We start from the raw sequence: 7,653 nt of genomic DNA on the forward strand, positions 1-7,653 counted from the left end.
GTAAATGGGACGTGGGAATAAAAAGTGTGTCTAAGTGAAGATATGAATAAATTATCATCTGATTTTAATGTTCCAAGCCTTTCATGATTTTGTGTACTTTGGCAATTTAACTCTTCTCTTGTCGGTGCCTCGACTGTCTCTCTGGCGATGCGTTTTAACGAATTTATTAATAATAAGGATGACTGTGAACTAATTGAGGAGCGACCGTTTCTTACAACACTCGGCTCAAACAAACTGTTTAATGATCGGCTGCTAACTGTCTCAGGAAGTTTTCCGTTTTTATTTGAGTTTTCCGAGTTCTCAAACGTGGGTTTTCTACGAGTACTCGGAAAGTCCGGAAAATTCAAATGATCAACTTTATAGTTGTTGTTTTCTTTTGACTTCTCCTCATATTGACTTGGTCTAAAAGTTGTTTCGTCGTTTTGTACTGATTTTATTCACTTTATTAGAATATAAATCTGTACTGTCTTCCAGCTGGTTCAGGAAATATTCAAAACTTATCTTCTGCTCCTCTAGACTTGGAAGTGTGGATGTTTCTTGTAGCATCCACCGATTTATCCGGTCATTGGCCCCGTGCTGTCCAGGGAAGCCAGAATGTTGAGAGGTCCCCAGCCCCGCCTTAGAGGGCGTGTTGAATACCTTGTCTTGGATTAAAGGACCAAGGTTGTCCGAGGGCGAGACATAGCTTAGCAACACGAGTAGCATTGGGCAATACATTCTTGCCTGTAGCATCTTACTTACATCTGGTTACATGGCTCTGAAACACAAATACAACATTAAAATAAATAACTAAAGTATGTTAACAAACAGATTTTTCTAAACTTGTAAGTTATTAAAGATAAAAGGAAAAATTCAACTGCCGTATAACAACCTTCCTTTGAGGCCCAACCTCTGTTTTACTTTAAATCAAAGAGTAATTGTGAATCAAAGCCGTGAAATTGGCTCTTAACGTTTGTGCAGTGCAGTCCCTTCGCTCTGTTATTTTATTGCGCTGTCATATAAAGCTGAACTTTTATGCAAAAGACGAAATATACGTTGGTATGAAGGGGTTATTTTATAACTGTTTATGGACTTATTTATACTGTGTGGCTTTATTTTTTACTTTGAGAATAATGTTTTTTTTATTTTATGTTTTATATAAACGTTACATTTGTAGCTACCCAAATCAGGTCATAAGAATCAGTCACACATGGAGTTACGTATATTCTTCCCATAACAGGACGAATCTATTATATTATATTCATAAATTACTTCTCCACCACCCATAGCGTGAAACGGACTAATAAAGATCTTCAAGAGAAGGATTTGTCAACTGTTTCTTAGCTCAATTATGAACATTAAATTCGTAACAAAAGTTGCGCGAGTAGGGTTGTGGATTAAACTAACTGACTTCCTAAAATTGCATTTATCTTCGCATCTAGGAAACTTGAAGACCATTCTTGGAAAGCGCTAAATGACACGCTCGCAGTACCTTAGCATTACAAACATTTTGAATTTGACATTATAGTTTTTGCTTGAATAAAATTGTTTTTCTTTTGTAAAACGGTATCCCTTCTTGCCAAACATTACAAGAATAAAAAGAAAATTATTATACCTTTTATTTTTTGCATCACGAAGCCTAAATCACTCCGAAGGCTAACACAATTTCTTTTCTTCTGCCAGGAGGTTGCAAATATTTCTTTTGTTATGTGGTTGTCTGTATGTCTGTCTGTCACAAATTTTAAGAATGAGTTATATACTTTAAATTGAACAAGAATGCCAGTATTAATGATTTTAAACTGAATTTTAAATTAACCCAGAACTAATTGGAATATTTTGTTCCAGTCAATTAAATATTGTCAGAAATTAACCAAAACAAAATTAAATAAACCCAAAACCCTGTCATAAATATTTTAAAATTTGGAAAGATAAAATATTGTCCGATTAGGATGGACAATAAAAGTCGGAATTAGACCCCATTAAATTTTTGAAGATCTACTTGATCAATGTGGATATGACGAGGAGCTTCGAATAGTGAAAGTTTTTGTCAGTACAATTTTCGTAATTTGGCCAGGTATTGTGCTTAACAAGTTTTAAGAAGGCTAATACATCCTTACTACTTAGGATATAGTGTGAGTCTTACAATTCAACTGGACAAAATACTTAAAATAGGTTTATTCCCGAAAATACACTATATCAATTTTATTCATATATTTGAACCAGAAATGTTTGTTAGTATATTTAAGGAGTCTGAACTACTGACCCTTGTAAGTCACTACGCTCTGCATTCAACCTGTAATTTCGATTGGAAAGTAATTTTTCTAGATGTTAACTTTGTTAAGACATTATAGGATGCTTCCTATATTATTTAATTATTTATAGGAATCTTTATATTTTAATTAAGAGAATTGTGAATTAATATAATAAGTGAATTGTAAGATTGTGATCCTTCCAGCAGTTTCATTTTATATTAGAAGAAGATTATTTTATTTTGAAGTTTAATGAAGATTTTTATTTTGAGTGTGTGTTGAAAACATTAGCACTGAGAACTTGAAGGAGACAATTATTGAATGATTGATTGATTGTTAATTTTAAAGACTTGTGAACTTTTGATGGGTTAAAAATATGAAAATAATTGAGAATAAATTCAAAGTAAAAAAGATAGCTTGGCGTTGCTGTATTATTGATTTTAAATTTTATTAAAATGACTAATATTTTATTGATTGTTAAACTAAAGTTTGTAATAATTAAATAATTACTTTCAAAGATCTTTTAAAATTTTGATTTTAATGATAATAAATATAAAACATCATTGTATTTGCATCATTTGTATATTGAATCATTGTATTTGCTTAAATTCATTTCAAAATTAATCAATTGTTTATGTACTGAGTAATGTTTATTGATTGTTAAAGTAAATTTGTTATAATTAAATAATTAGTTTTAAGGATCTTTTAAACCTTTGCCTTAATGATAATAAATTCAAAACAGGTTATTATTCTTTATGTGCCTTTAAGGTATGAAACAAACTAGGAGAATTAAGGTTTTAGTATTCAAAGATTTTTAACAATAAATAATATTTTAATACTCTAATTGATGTTAAGAAGATTGTATAGATAGTTGAGATTCATTAATCGTTCTTGTTTGTTTACATTTTAAACTTTGTTTGTAAACATATGTTCATCAGTTTTGGACTTAACCAAACATTAAAATGTAAATATTTGATTTATATATAGCTGAATCTGTTAGGTAATCAAGATTATAGTCATTCTAACATATTGATTGTTTTGACGTAGTGTAATTAAATTAAACAGAATAAATTATGGTTTTCAATTGAAGAATGTTTAGAGAATTAACTTAGTGTTTTAAAATGTAACCTTTATTGATGATGTACTAATTTGCATATTCTGAGCTTTAATTGAATTTTACTTGTTTTTTATTGTAGGTAATTAGGTAAACATATTGTAGATAACTGTAAGTAAAACATATTGTAGAGGAAGTAACTGTTCTTTGATCTGCTTTGTTTAATGGATATTTAAGGTTGAACTTTGTAAGGTGAATATTGTATAAAGATTTTCTTTAACTTTCTGTTAAAAGGTAGGTGAGATCTAAAAGTCCCTTGCTAATTGATGTTAGTAGTTTGTCCTCATTATTACTAAACCCCCTGGCTAATTCTGCCCCCATAAGTTAAAAGGCCCTAACTCCAAAATTTTTTTAAATTGACTTTTTTTGTTTGTTTTCGATTTACTGGGATAAAATACGGTCTTTTTATGACATAAAAAGGCCCTAAATTCAACTCCATGGTCACTATTACTACAATTTATATTGGTCCTAACTCCGAAATATCGTGGTTTTTGACATAAGATGGCCCTATGTAACAATTAAATGTTTAAAACACCCTAAGTGCATAGGGCAGTTGCAATTAGGGCCTTTAGACTTATGGTTCCATAGTCCACCCGAGAGCATCAAGGAACTTGGGGCCTTCTCTCATAAGACTAAGTAGGAGATTTCCTGGAATTAGGGCCTTCTTTCATCAAACATAGCAGCATGACTAGGCTTAGAGTTTTTGTTGTTGCAGCTGTTTCTCACTTAGTAACTCAACAACCTATTCAAGTTAATGTGTCATGAACAACGTGTGTGTTTTGGTTATAATTAGTTATTCGGTTTTCAGTGTTTTAAATTATATTGTGTCAGATAGCCTGATTTTCTTTCTACTGCACTTCAGGTAATTTATTTTTTAAGTTATAATTGTAAAAGTTTGATTTGCAAAAATGGAACATTGCTACAGACAGAAACCTAACCTCAAAATGTTACAAATCGATACCTTAATGGCCGGTAAAATAATATAAAACTCGTTATACTAAAATGTTCTCAAGGGGTGCTTTAATGCTGTCAATGCTGACCAAATACAAAAAAACGATACAGTTGTTCCTAGCATTAAAAAAGTGTCCTCTAAACAATGCTTCATCCAAAGTAGAAAAAGAAAATAAATGTAGTTCCCCAAAAGCGGTAGCCTCGGAGGCCCTTGAATCCTTAAATGATAATGAAATATCGGAACCTGAAAGTACACTGGGATTTGTGGTTCCTTTCAACTATGAAGCGTTATCCCAATGAGCTGATTGGACCTGATTAATTCGCTGGAAGTTCTTGAACCTGTGAAAGTTTGAAGAGCTCCTTCTACCCCAAGATCAAGTTACTTCAAGTTATTGGGTTCCATCATCAGAAGAAAGAGCAAGAGATCTTGAATGTGTCCCAAAAATGTCAACTTTGGAGGCTGTTGTTCCCGTAAATGTCAATGATCTACCAGACCCTGAAAATACACTGATACTTCTCGTTCCTTTAAACTCGTTCCTTATCAAACATCATATTGAGAGTTTACAATCCCATTATCTCTCACTATAGAAGGGAGCATGCTCCAAATCGGCGGTATCTCCCCAAACGACGTGACCATTCAAAGAATGTATAATGATTTTATGGAATGTGAAAAGTCATGTGACTTATATAGAAAGGTCATAAATGAGCTTCATATATCTTTTACAAAACTTGGCCACGAGGAATGTGGCACATGCTTCAAGTTCAAAGAACATGACAATGATCACAACCAAAAAGAATTGTCTCAAGACTGTGACGTTTGTATGAACTGATGGGGAAATGTTCATATTTGATAAGGCCGAGAAATCTAGAGATCTTTACAAGGAGCATGAAAAGCAACAGTCTTCTTCTGATGATACCTTATATTTTTGTTGCTGATCTACAAAAAGTTATCATGCTGCCAAGGATGTGACAACTTCAAGGAGGTCGTTTTTACAAGAAGAATGGTAGCATTCAATGAAAGTTTTTGTACCTTTGGGACCAAATCAAAAAAACTAGGCCTCTACCAGTCTTATGGCACGAGGCAATAAGTGGAAGAAAAAAAGAAGACATCTTAAATGCATTTTATTCCTTTTTCTATCATTTCAGGGATATCAAGCATATTTGTATTTGGCTGGGACAATTGTGCGGGACAAAACAAAAAATTGGGCTCTGTTCACCTTCCTTGTTTATCTTGTAAATTTACTGCCCTGAGATTTCCGTTGATAAAATTGATGTTTTCTACTTTGAACTAGGCCACACGTTTATGGCTGCTGACTCCTTCCACCATCAAGTTGAGTTAGCTATGAAACACAGTGGAAAGGTCTACGATTTCCAGGACTTTGTTTAAATGTGTTGAAAAAGCTAATGTAGGAAAGGTAGGACATCAAAGAACTTGGTGAAAAGTGACTTGTATAAATGGAAAAGACTGTTTCTTCTAAACAAAAGCTTAAGTGTCGAGAAAATGTGCCATATCTCAAAGATGTTGTGAAAGTAACTGCTGACAGAGGTAAAACTACTACGCTTTTGTTACTCTATGAAAATATGAAGAATCTCCTTCAAAAGAGTTGAACTTTATTCAATCCAAGTATATTCAAAAAGTTTCCTATGCCAGAAAAAATAAATAAAGTTCGGGGTTTCAATAAAACCAAAAAGAAAGACATTATTGAAAACTGTGTCCACCTTATGCCATGCAACGGTCGGGGGGTTTGGACAAGTCTTCCAGAGTCAGGAGAACGAGACTTGATTGACTGTGATGAGTAAAAACTAATTTCCAAAAGTTAATGCCAAAAGTTAAAGTAGATAGTGATCAATTCTATAAATGGCAGAAGTGTTTTTTGTTTTCAATTAATCTTATTATTATTATTACTGTTTAAAAGTGTTTTAAGTGGGGACTTATTTATCACCAGTATCTATTAACTGTGTAATAGGTCTACAATTTAAACTATTCTAATGACTTTGTGCCAGAAAAAACATTGTTTGTGCGTAGATTACTTCTAATTCTTTTTATTTAAATCATGTATGAAAACACAATGTATATTTAGTTTTTTTGTAGTAGTAGGCCTCCTACAATTTTAACACTTTTTCTCATTTTAAGTAACTTATTTTTACAAGTTTGTAAATTGTTGAAATATTTGTATGTACTTGTTAACTTTACTGTTTTAAATTGGATTAATGTCAACAAATATAACGTGATAGGTTTCTTGTTTCTATTAATTAGCTTACAAATTAAGAATTGATCATTGATTAAAGGAATATATTGTTTTTAACAAGCTTTTAAATTTAAAAATAAACTTTTACTTGATAAATATTTTGTTTGTACTTGTTCAATTTGTTTTATGTGAGTAAATTCTAATAAAATAACATTACATGTTGGTTTGTTTTCTTAAACTGCAGTTTTAACACTAAAGGAACATTTAAAAATATGATTATGCCAATTAGGTGTAGCAACTAAACAAGTCCACTTTGACGATTGAAAAGCCCTAACTCCCGTAGAAGGAGTTAGGGCTTTTCAAGGGTGCGCCTCAGACCAAACAAACTGTGACATAAAAAGCCCCAACTCCACTTTTTGTATTAAAAAAAATTTTTCCATGAAATTTCACATGAACATAAATATTTTGTAGGTCTATCAATAACATTTTAGCATAAACCTTTTTTTAAAGTGCTAAAATGTTAATGCAGGTAAAAAAATTAGTAATCCTCATTTCCTGAAAAGTTTTGTTTCTTGGAGTTAAGGCTTTTTATTCTTATGGGGGCAGAATTGATGTCAGTAGTTTGTCCTCATTATTACTAAAGCCCCTTGCTAATTGATGTTAGTAGTTTGTCCTTATTATTGCTAGAAGCCTTGCTTCTAGCATTGAAGGTAGGGAGGATATAGGATGCTTCCTATATTATTTAATTATTTATAGGAATCTTTATATTTTAATTAAGAGAATTGTGAATTAATATAATAAGTGAATTGTAAGATTGTGATCCTTCCAGCAGTGCTGAATTTCTTGTCGATTCGGGTTCGAGGAATGCTAGAAGCTTCCTTTTTGTATCTAGGTATTGAGCATAGGTTACAGGTCTGGGTTGGATAGGTACCATTCCAATTCAGACATTGTGTTTGCTCAATTTTGATTGGCCAATGATAGGTTGATTAGATGGTGGGAGGGATTTCTAGATCCGTCCGGTGGATTCAACCACGTTTTCAGTAGATTCTTTGCTGTGTGCTCAGAGGAGAAGTCGTGTAAAGTGATAGCCTACTCTTGCCGTATTGATTTTTCGGGAAGAAGGTTGCGTTTAAGATTAAAATTTCTTTTCAAAATTTAAAGTCTCAAGTTC

This window comes from Homalodisca vitripennis, unplaced genomic scaffold (assembly GCF_021130785.1).
Source record: "Homalodisca vitripennis isolate AUS2020 unplaced genomic scaffold, UT_GWSS_2.1 ScUCBcl_6656;HRSCAF=13961, whole genome shotgun sequence".
Classification (NCBI taxonomy): Eukaryota; Metazoa; Arthropoda; class Insecta; order Hemiptera; family Cicadellidae; genus Homalodisca; species Homalodisca vitripennis.